Source organism: Vigna unguiculata, chromosome 5 (assembly GCF_037176805.1).
Source record: "Vigna unguiculata cultivar grain cowpea cultivar isolate G323 ecotype 2 chromosome 5, ASM3717680v1, whole genome shotgun sequence".
Classification (NCBI taxonomy): Eukaryota; Viridiplantae; Streptophyta; class Magnoliopsida; order Fabales; family Fabaceae; genus Vigna; species Vigna unguiculata.
The window spans coordinates 17,025,469-17,038,092 of record NC_140796.1 but is presented as its reverse complement, the minus strand read 5'-3'; the positions used below and the strand labels follow the sequence as shown (position 1 = coordinate 17,038,092).

General features: G+C 30.6%; 1 pseudogene; it reads right to left on the bottom strand.

Annotated features, from left to right (window-relative positions):
- Window positions 1–928: 928 nt before the first annotated feature.
- Window positions 929–2,716, bottom strand: LOC114184413 (sugar transport protein 10-like; annotated as a pseudogene).
- Between the last annotated feature and the right edge of the window lie 9,908 nt (window positions 2,717–12,624).

Sequence of the window (12,624 nt, the reverse complement as noted above, 5' to 3'; positions counted from 1 at the left end):
ATCCTGAGTATTATTATACCGGTATATATCTGATGTGTTATATTTGTGGATGTTCATGCTTGATTGTGTTTGACTACAATGATCTTATTTATCAAAGGAGTAGATGATCGTACAAGTGTTAGGCAAGATGCACAACACTAGAGAGAATGGTCAACATTGGAACATGTTTGGATTGTCTTTTAGTCTTATGTTTTTCCTTTTCAATAAACTTTATTGTTGTAAAACAATGATTTTCATAGAGATCCAAATCAAGCAAGAATAAAGTTTATTTTAATTATGTAATTTGTGTTAGTCATAGATTTTTGGAAAGCGAAAAATTAGGGTGTTACGGAAATTGAATTCCAATATAAAGTTATAGTTTATAACCTTATTTTTTGCTCAACTCAAATATAGAATTATAGTTTGAAATTGATTTCAATTCGGACTAAATTTAAACATTATTTAATAAGTGATAATTGATATTTAGACACTATAAGTGATTATAAAATTATATTTGCTTATTGTAAAATTTAAAGTCATTATCCATCCATCAACTCGTCCATCGGTTAAACTTACTTTGTTTGTTCCTCCTTATCATACTAATTATATGAATGTCATTTTTTCCTATGTAAAAACCGCATCTAAACACTTGCATCATATCTCTTTCTCAAATAATAACTTGCCATGGATATATGCATTAATCTTTTGACTTGTTAGTGATTTAAATAATTTAACTTTAAAATTACACTTCAGGACAAATCTAGCAAATCCCAACAATATTCTAAAATATTATAAATACATAATATATAATTTGTTGATGGATTTGGTACGAAATTTGAATGAATATATTTGTTACAAACCATAGGAATTACATAATTTCAATGAGTTAATCGGAAAATGATAGAACTTTTGTTGGTACAGGTAAATGAAGTTCTTGATCAATCCAATTTCAAATTGTAGCCATGTGAGGATGTCCACCAATGACTACATCATCCGAAATAAATTTCCTCCAAAACCAATGTGATTTCCAAACTTTGTTCATTTCTTCAATTCGAACATTTCTTGTCTCGGGCATGAGCAAGGCAACAAAAATGGTCATGATAAGCACAAATCCAGCAAAGAAAAAGAAAAGACCAAACTTTAGGTGACAAAGCATGGTTAAGAAAACTTGAGCGATGACAAAGGTAAATAGCATGTTTACAGCAACATTGATGCCTTGGCCCGCAGATCGAACCTCGAGAGAACATATTTCACTAGGAACCAACCACCCAAGTGGACCCCAAGACCATGCATATGCTGCAACGTATGCACATATAAAGAATAAGAGAAGACTAGCTTCTCCATTGGTAAAATAGCCTTCCCCACTGACCCCAAACTTTAGAGCAATCATGATTCCAACAGCAACCTACACATATTATGAACTTCAAATTAGTTGTCCATGCTAGCAAATGACTTTAGTAACAAAAGTGTTATTTTTTCCATATTGAAATAACAAAATTTGTTTATCAATTATGTTAAGTTTTTTACCTGACAAATAAGCATTTGAATGCCCCCTTCGAGGAACAATATCCTTCTTCCAAACTTGTCCACAGAGAAAATGGAAACAAAAGTGGCAACCACATTAACACCTCCAGTGATAACTGAAGACATAAGGGAAGTATCATTACCAAAGCCTAAAGTTCTAAAGAGGACGGGTGCATAAAACATGATGACATTGATTCCAGTGAATTGTTGGAAAAATGGAATCAGAGAGCAAAAAGTGAGTTAAGGTCTGTATTTTGGTTCTGTAATGTTCTTCCATGGATGTTCCACACCTTTGGCCACTTTAGTCGCATTAACGAGGTCTTGGAACTCCTCATCAACATTATCCATGCCACGAATCTTTTTCAACATTTTCTTAGCTTCTTCTTCTTTACCTCTTTCAATTAAGGAGTTAGGGGTGTCACCTAAGAAAAGAGATCCTACACATAACATGATTGCAGGAACTGCACCAACACCTAAAGAAATTCTCCAACCGTTTTCTAGTTTGGCGGTGCCATAATTAATAAGGTTTGCAATCAAGATGCCAATTGTGATCATCATTTGGAATCCCATGTTAAGGGCACCTCTTATCGATGTTGGAGCCATTTCAGACAAATACACAGGTACCGACTATTGAAAATAATAATAAATAACAATGAAAAAGACAAAGGAAAAGTTAAAAACATATTAATCATGAAAATATGTCCATATTCATATAAACAAATTTTAAAGCATTAACAATGACACAAAGCCTCACCTGATTACAATATCCAACACCAAAACCAAGTAATAATTGACCTATGATGAGCATTTCAATATTGATGGCAAAACCATTCAACAATGCACCAACAAGGAAGAATAAACCACCTGCAAACATTGAGGTCTTACGTCCCATCATTCTTGTGGTGGTGGAAGCAAAGAAAGAAGCTACTAATGCAGCAAGGTATAGAGAAGAGGTGAACAAAGTAAGGAGTTCATTGTCAAATTTGCAGTATTGGCTTTCATGGATAGATTCATCTTTCATTTTTTTATAAACGCCCGGAAAGAATTTTATTAAGAATGGTTCCATGGAAGTTACTCCTCCCGTGATTCCGAGATCATAACCAAAGAGTAGACCACCCATGGCTGCTACAAAACATGTGACCAACACGAATATTGTGATCTTGCTTTCATATTGTGTTCCATATTCTACAGTAGCAAAAGCTCCACCTGCCATCTTTAAAAATGTTATATTATAAATAGATATCTTTCTTTGTCTTAACTTTTCTTTCTTTTTCTACATATGAGATTTTAAGTATGAATTTTTTTTATAATCTAAAATATGCTAATAATAACATCTAACGGATGAAAATGAGTTACAAAAATTAAATAACTTCTTTAACAATATTATATCTTTTTAAGCAATTTAATTATTTGTGTCGCTTACATCCTAATCTGTGTGTATTGTTTTTCCAGTTAGAACTAATATATTATTTTAAGGACTTAAGATAACACCTAGTTAGTTAAAATATACAAAATCATTGTTTTACATAACAAGGTTGACCATTAATTGATGAAAGTAATTTATTTTTAAGTTAAGAATATTAATGAAGAAAAGATAAATAAGAAATGTTAAGAATAAAAAGTATGAGTAAGTAAAATGAAAATAAATTGAAAGTAAAATACCTACTTTTTAAATTATAAATTCTATTTAGGATTCCACTCAAATGATATATTTTATTAACATGTTTCGAGGATTTTTAGAAAAGAAAACAAGTTCCAACAAAGCATATTTATACATATTTTACTTGAATAATAATTCATTCTTTTATGAGGGGGTCTTTAGTTTTAGTTCCTACTATTATCACTTCATTATTCCCACCAAACATTTTATCTTTTAATCATTATATTTTATCACTTAATATTGATGATTTCATTGCACATCACACACTAAAACACAAATGAAATGTTTAACAATTAAAATAGCGGTCAAAATTACATATGTCAAAAATTGTTTATGACAATAAAAAACATAAATGCGGGTAATGTTGCTAGAAAAGAAAATAAATTTACTACCAATTAAAACTCGCCACAAAATTACTTGTATCATATAATATTTATCATATTTTGACGATTTAAAATCACCGCAGAAATATATCATATTCTATTATCATTTACCACCTATTAAAAATATTCAACCATAAAAAAATGATTAACGTATATGTTTTTCTAATTTTTAAATTAAAAAAGTTTTTTTTCATTATTATTCATTAATTTTATAATGAATATTGTATTGTCTATTTTATTTAAAATTATTGTGTAAGATGATAATAATAGTATAAATAATTTTACCATTTTAAAAAAAATTCTAATTGTACCATATAATAAATATTTATTTTAAAAGAATCATTTGCATGCATCAAGTGTAATAACCTATAAATTATTAGTTTGACTTTTTGGAATTGGTGTTTTTATCATATTATTATTTTGGGTGCTGATGTGCTGAAACACGATTTACTGAGGAATGTATGAATAGTTATGTTTTAAATGTGTATAAACTTTATGTGATTTTAATGATTTTTGTATAAGGGAAATTAATTCGGATTGCTACAAATGAGTGTGTAGTGGACATTAATCTTATTTAGAGATTGATTAAAGCATAATTAAATTAATAAATTATAAAAAGGACATTGTGAAAACGATGTTAAAGGATAAATATTAGCACCGAATTTGTGCGCAACAATTTACGGTAATTAAAATTTGGTGATTAAATTTGTGGGTAAATGGAGATATTAGAATAAAGTTAATACATAAGTTTTTTGAACGTTGATGGTTTAATAGAAGTTAGTCTAACTTGGGATTATTAGTAAAAGGGAATTGAGTAATTAAAGAGTATTTTGACGTGTTTTGGGGTATATTGTGAAATTTAGGTTCAATCTCTTGATATGGTATCAATTGGTGTTTAGAATTGTTTTTCGATATTTAGGAATCATGTTGTTTTGTTTTTTATTTTGGAGCAAGTTTAAGAACAAGGGATTTGGTTGGAGAAGAGATATGAATTGTATTGGTATTTTTGGGTCCAGTTTGTCTCGTTACCGATGGGTGTGGTTATTGAAGTAATAGGTTTCTGGAAGTAATTAAGGAGAACCAAGCACTAGCCAACAATTTAAAAAACATAATTGAAAAGTTGGGAACTAACCAAATTTAAGATTTTAAGACAAGATTGGATGGGATGTTTGGGTTTCGAGGTAGTCTATGCCTACATGCAGATGCACAATTACGGAAACAAATATTGGAAGAATGACATAAGAGTCGCCTTAGTATGCATCCAAGCATGACTAAGATGTGTGAAAACTTAAAGGAATTTTTCAAGTGGATAGGATTGAAGAGAGATGTAGCTGATTTTGTGACGTCGTTTTTAACTTGTCAAAAGGCCAAGGTAGCACATCCAAGACCAGGGATATTGTTACAACTGTTGGACATTCCAAAGTGGAAATGGGATAGCAAGTAGCTTGATTGAGTCTTAGAGCAGTTAGCTTCAAGAATGATTGGATCCCTCTGGGCAACTAGCTCCATGAACTCTTGTTAGTGTTTAGAGGACGTTGAATCCCTCTAGCAGGTAGCTCTATGAGCTGGTATTTTATGTTTGGATGCTTAGGCTCTAGAATGTTTAGTCCATCAGTTAAACTTACTTTGTTTATTCCTACTTACTATACTAATTATATGAATGTGATTTTTTCCTATGTAAAAATTGTATCTAAACACTCACATCATATCTCTTTCTCCAATAAGAACTTGCCATGGATATGCATTGATCTTTTGACTTGTTAGTTATTTAAATAATTTAACTTTAAAATTACACTTCAAGAAAAATCTAGCAAATCCAATTATTCTAAAATATTATAAATACATAATATATAAGAAAAATCTAGCAAATCCTAATATTCTAAAATATTATAAATACATAATATTCAATTTTTTTATGGATTTGGTACAAATTTTGAGTAAATATAATTGTTACAAACCATAGGATTTACATAATTACAATGAGTTAATTTGAAAATGATAGAACTTTTTGGTGGTATAAGTAAATGAAGTTCTTGACCAATCTAATTCAAATTGTATTCATATGAGGTTGTCTACCAATGACTACATCATCTTAAATAAATTTCCTCCAAAACCAATGTGATTTCCAAACTTTTTTTCATTTCTTCAGTTCGAACATTTCTTTTCCCAGGCAGGAGCAAGGCAACAAAAATGGTCATCATAAGCACAAATCCAGCAAAAAAAAAAGAATAGACCAAACTTCAGGTGACAAAGCATGGTTAGGAAAACTTTGAACAATGACAAAGGTAAATAACATATTTACAACCACATTGATGCCTTGACCTACAAATCGAACCTCAAGAAAACATATTTCACTAGGAACAAACCATCCAAGGGAGCCCCAAGACCATGCATATGCTGCAATGTATTCACATATAAAGAATAAGGGAGATTAGCTTCTCCATTGATAAAATAGTATTTCCCACTGACCCCAAACTTTAGAGTGATCATGATTCCAACCGCAAGTTACATATAATATGAACTCGAAAAACACTTAGATAATTTCTTTGGAATCACAACACTAAACTCCTGTTACTCAAAAAGGTTATTTTCAAAAATAGTTAAGAGCTCTATAAATAGATTTTCAAAAATTAAGTCAAGAAATTAAAAAGACAAATTTCAACTGCTAAATATAATCGATTTATGATAATCGATTATTTTATAGTACTTTTTAAAAAATGTTAATTCTCACTGATAATTGATTATCCTCTAGGATAATCAATCATTCCAAATACTTTTCTGAAAACCGAAGAACATTCGTAACGATCGATTATTATAAATGATAATATTATCACAGTATGTTTTGAAAAAATAACTTTTCGAAACGAATTATGTGCTAGCTGTTGTTTTTTTCGAATTCTAATCTAACTTAAACAATCAGTACACTAACTTTATTATTACAAGAGGCTTTAAACAGTAATAAAATAATCTTCCAATATTTTCTCTAAATCCATTGCAATTGTCATCGTCAAAATCTTTGCAACACAACTTTTCTTGTTTTGCCAACACAATCTTCGTACTCTTTTCCATCAAAACAGGAAGGCTTCTTGATACCACTCCTACTGTAGTCATTTCCTCTCAATCTTGTCAACTGAGAAACATCTCCTCACACCAAGTCCCTCACGACATGCAAGAATTAGGCTTTTAAGAGCCAAATTTTGTACTTGTATTTAGGTTATTTAAAAATATGAAAAGAAGAATTTAAAAATATAGTAAAATACATAATTTTTAAATAAAAATTGATAGATATTTTTAAACTAGAGATGGTGTAAAAATCTTTTAAAATACTTATATTTTGAAAAAAAAAATTATAGAAATGAAAATTTCAAAAGTATGGCAAAAAAAACTAGAATTTTTTAATAAAAAATTATAAAATTTTTAAAATAGAAAAACTATAGAATTTTCTAACAAGGTTTTATTTAAAAAGAAAACTAGAAATATAAAATTATAACAAAATATAGATTTTTCCTTTATACTTTTTCTATTTCAAAATTTTTATAAATTTCTATTAATTATATTTTGTTTATCAAAATAAATAGGATGAGATAGTAAAAAGCTTGAAAATTATGAAAACAATTAAATACAGCATAAGTAATAAGAAAGAATCAATGTTTTATAGTTTTTTAAAAGAAATTAAGATAAAAAAATAATTTTAGATAAATTAAAGAATAAATGGAAAGTAAAATATATGATAAAAGGTCTATTATTTAGATGTAAAAATATGTCTAGTTTGTTTTTGAGTTCAGAAAGATTAAGAGGAAAGAAAGAAATTGAAAGTAAAAATTTACATAAGTCGAGAAGAATTTGATAAGTTAAACATTCTTTACAATAATAATAAGTTTTGTTGTGCATTTCAAAAGATAATCAATTATATATTTTATATAATTGATTTTCATTTTAATATTTATATTATAATAAAATAGGTAAATTAAAATAAAAATGTTAAATTTTATTTTAATTATACTTTAAAAAATTAGTTTAAATTTTAAATTAGTTTTAAAAAAAATTATAATTACTTTTTAAATATATTAATATATAAAAGAGCTTTTATATTAAATTAATCAAGTAATTTATAATCGTTTTATTTATTTTCACTTTCTTTTTTAATCTAAACAATTTTTTTTCTTATTTATATTTTTTATTCCCTCATATTTACTTTTTAATCCAAACACAAAAAGAAAAAAAAAATAATGATGGAACGAGATAAAAAGAGGAAAAGAATGAAATATTAAAAAATATATCTTAGCCGTTGACTAAAAGAATAGAGATCTGACGCTAATCAAGTTATTTCTCATGGTGTGAGACATGGAAAAGAATACACCCTAGCCTAGCTTACTCTTTTGTCCTTCTTTTCAATAATATGTAAGTTATAAATCCAACTAAAAGTTTTTAAAGAACTTTTAAGTATATAAGGGTAGTCATCCATATAATCTTTTGGGTGGAGTGAAAGAAATAAAGAAAAAAAAAAAAAGGCAAAATTAATGAAAAGAAAGTAACAAATAAGATAAAAGATACAAAAGAAAATGAAATATAAAGAATAATTTTCAAGTTTAGGTTCTTTGTTGGTTTTTCTCACGTTGTTTAGCCTTAAAAATAATTTTGGTATATTCAATATATTTTAAAATATTAATATATATATATATATATATATATATATATATATATATATCAGTAGATTTTAAAGACATATTAAAAAAAATAACATTAAAAACTGAACAAAAATTCATAATGTTCTTTATATTATTATTTTTTTAAGATGAATGTTTAAATTTTTAGAAGATAGATTAAAAAATATATAATTTTTTATTTTATTTTATGAATGGTTACAATGCACTTAGTTGGTTAAGTGAGTAGTAGGGTAAATATGGTCCCTTTGGGTCATGCATAACAAACACTATTGACCCTTGTGATAAACTCCACACATCATGCCTTAACATGCACTCTATCATTATTTTCACGTGTTGATTTCACACCATCACTCACTAGTGGCTACACCATCAAGTATATTTGGAAAATAAGGAAATAACAACAGTCATGTTGTTTACCATTGCCATTCACACCAACCATTATTCAAATTAAATACTAAAGCTTTTTCTCTACTTCTCTTATATTAAAATTTATCATAAAATATATTACTATTCTGATTTTACACCGAAATGAGTAAAATCCTTATTTTAGATCTTTTAAATAATATTTTTAATATTAATTTATCTCTATTAATTTACTTATAAAAGTATGTTTGATAATAAAATTTTGTTAAATTATTATAAGTGACTATTAATTTCTACGATAAATTCTTTTTTATTAAAAAGGCTTAGTTATTAAATTTGTTTTTGAGTTTAATTGTATTTTTTAAAGTTGTCCGTTTAATTTCTATAAGCGCTAATTTGTTTGAAAAAAATAAATAAAAGATCGCTTTTACTGAAAGATGGTTAAAGATTTTTAATATATATATATATATATATATATATATATCATAAATACCAGGATATAACTTTAATAAGATTTAAATCATTTTATAATTTTGTATAAAAACAAAATCGTATGATCGTCTTTTTACCAAATAGTTGCCAATTAAATATGAATATAAAATTACTTAAATTTGCTAAATTCATGGAATTTGAGTTAATGAGAAGAATCAAAATGCGATGTTAAATAAAGCGAATCATTTTTATCGAGGTCAAATAAAATAACTTATTTCTACACTGATAGATAGTTATAGAATATCTCTTATGTTTTTTTTGTTTCTGGTGTAAATTCTGTTTCCTTTTTCCATTTTTCTTGGCTTGATCCTCTTTATATTCAAGTCTTTCTTGTATCCTATTATATGATTGGAATTTACGAAACTATTCCTCTTTCTTCTCTTTCTCTCTGCACCAGTTCACTTACACACACCCTAATGGTTTTTATCAAGGTCAAATAAAATTACTTATTTCCACACCCTAATAAACCTTGAAAATAGAGATGGTGAATAAATATGTCCTCTAGGTATTGTCCAAACTTATCCCCATTTTTTAAGAATGAATTTCTACATTGATTGTGTATGGGTATGGAGCATACCTGACTATTTTTATTGGATATAGGATGGGAATACAAATGTATATATTTGCCTTGTCACCATAATATTCATCCTCACCATATCTCATCCCGTTTAACTTATTAAAATACTCATAGTCTAATAAGTAACATTATATATGTAACATCCCATTTTAAATAGATAATTTCAATTTAAATGAACGCAACATATATTAAATATTCAGAGAGTACGGAAAGACAGAATATGACGTACACAGTACCCCAACATATCCATAATAAAAGGAAGAGGCTCCACAGGCCTAAACAAGGTACAAAAACTCGCCAAGAGCGAGAGAAACTACTAATACTACTAAACTCCAAACGTTGAGGCCCCCATAGTGAGCCTAATAGTCGTTCAAGATATCATCAAACTGCAGCATCTCTATTATCACCACTGCCAGAGGTTCTCACATCTGCTCACATCAACAAGGTTGATGATCATCGCAAAGGAAGAAACCACACACAATCATACAAACAAGCGAAAGGGTAAGCTAGTGTAACAGATCCTTATATTATAACACTCAGCAGGTAAATTCAAAACCAATCATAATTAACAGACATCCACACATGATATACCCAAACCACTTATGGCTTTTAGACTTGATTAATCCGGATACATACGATGAGGCACCACCACCAAACTGTGGAAATACGTCCTAGCAGTGAGGCATCACCACGAGGCCTTCGCGGAATTACATCTTTACATGAGGCACCACCACGAGACTGTTCGTCGCTCAAAAAAAATACAGCAGCTCGCCTAGGCGAGCGCTCGAGCAGAAACCTGGCGAGTTCCCACTATTCTCACCTGGGCGAGATGAGCTCGCCTGGGCGAGTATATCGGTTCTCACCACTGTTCAACGCATGCTCAAATACAAACTCACTCATGACAGCATCCAAAGCATTTTTACATCATCATAAGCAACATACTAGCACCAGAACTCGAAACAGAACCAACACATACAAAAAAGTGAATCAAAACGCGAAGTCTAGCTTCCCTTACTTGGAGAGGGCTTATACGAGACCTCGACACCAACTGCGGAGTGCAACAGTTCGAGAAGTGGTCTCAAAAAATGGAAGAACAGCGGGACAAAGGAAGAACAAAGTTATTATGGAACCCTAGAAGGAAGAACATGAAAATAAGCTTTAGGGAGTACAGGTACGAGCTTGAGAAACACTTACATGGAGCGAAAACAAAGCTGAGCTTGAGAAATCTTTGGCCAAGATCAGAGTCAAGCCCTAGCAGAGCGTCCTGAAAGGAAGGGGGTAGCGCTTAGGGTTCTGTTTTGCAAGAAATGAATCAGAATTGGAAACCCTAGCAGCTTTAGGGCCTTAGCACCCTATGGGCCAGCCCTTAGGCCCAACAGATTAAGGCCAACCCTTAAACATTAGGGCAGAAGTAAAACTGGGCCTTACATTCTCCCCAACAACAAAAATTTTCGTCCTCGAAAATTCATCGATATGATAGAAAGAAAACCACATTTTCCTCACGCCCTCCGACAACCAACACCCAGACATGACAGATATGATGACTCTAATACCTATAGTCACTGGAAACTTTACCTTGGTGCTATGCAATATGTGTTCAACAATGTAAATTGGTTTAGTCACTACACTTGAACTAACTTCCAACTTGCAACTTTAACATTGGAATTGCCCCCTCATACTTGCCCAACTAACTTGTACCTAAAATAATGACTCACCCACCATATGCACTTCCTTACCTCCTGTAGATTTTTATCAAAGTCTCAGGTCACTTTAAGTCTCAAACTAAAGCATGTTCGTTATCAGTTCCTGTCACCTTATTCACTCCTTTATGCATCACTCCACTAGCTTGATCACGATTGAGTTCTAGCCTACTGCCTCACCATCAACACTCTTGACCACTCTTATGCATAACGACACTCATAACATCTTACCTCCTTTATTGACTTCCACCACTAGTAGCAAGGTCCACAACCAAGTCGTTCCATTCCCAAATTAAGCTTTCCTCTGTTACAACCACCAAATTCATCTTGGCATCTCACCTTCATTTCTGATTTACTAACTTGTAACCATCATTCTCCAAAAGTCTTAGAACCATGTCTTCCTTGACTTGAAATTTCTAGTGTGATATATACCTATCAACTCTAAGATACTTCTCAAACTAAGATTTTTCTGAATTGCTTTTTCTCCAACCTTGTTGAAAGACTCACTAGTTCTAGTCAGATGACTAGACTAATGAAATCTCCCCACACATTCTCTTTCCAACCCAAACACTTATGTTTCTCAACAAACCCTCACTCTTATCTCATCAAATCAAGGATCTTGAATTCCCTTCTTCGACTGAACATTTACTCTTGCTTTCTCACTTCCAAGTTGGCACCCTAACTTAAAATTATAACTCAAACCATCTCCTACTTCTCTTGTATAACTTTCTCTGAGTAACCCCATAATTCCAACTCTAAATGATCACTGAACATGTTCACTTGATACTCATAAGAATGACACTTTCGCTGTTTATGAAGAATTGGGTGTCATAGTAATCATTAAGTCATGAGTAAGATAGTTCTTTCCACACACCTCTTACCCTTCATAGGTATCACTTCCCACCATCCCACTGCGCTACTCTGATCACACACACAAGTCACTCATTCATTCACTCAAAACGATGTTCCTCCCACGTATGCCGTGACAAGGAAACAATCATCGCTGAGAAACCTTCCTCCAAAACCTCTACGGAACCTGCAAAACTCTTTGGACTCACCTTTTATAGTCTTAACGTCCCATTTTCTCAACATCGTATCCACCCCTTTATAAACCATATGTCCTACTAGACACTACAACCTTTGTCAATCCCCTTTCTTACCCATTCCAAAGACCTTGTTCACACTTGGAAACTCGCCGCTAAACCTTAACGGTATAGCTAACATGTTTGAGATTGCCTTACCTTCACCACGTTTCTACTCTTTACAACCATAGGCCCGA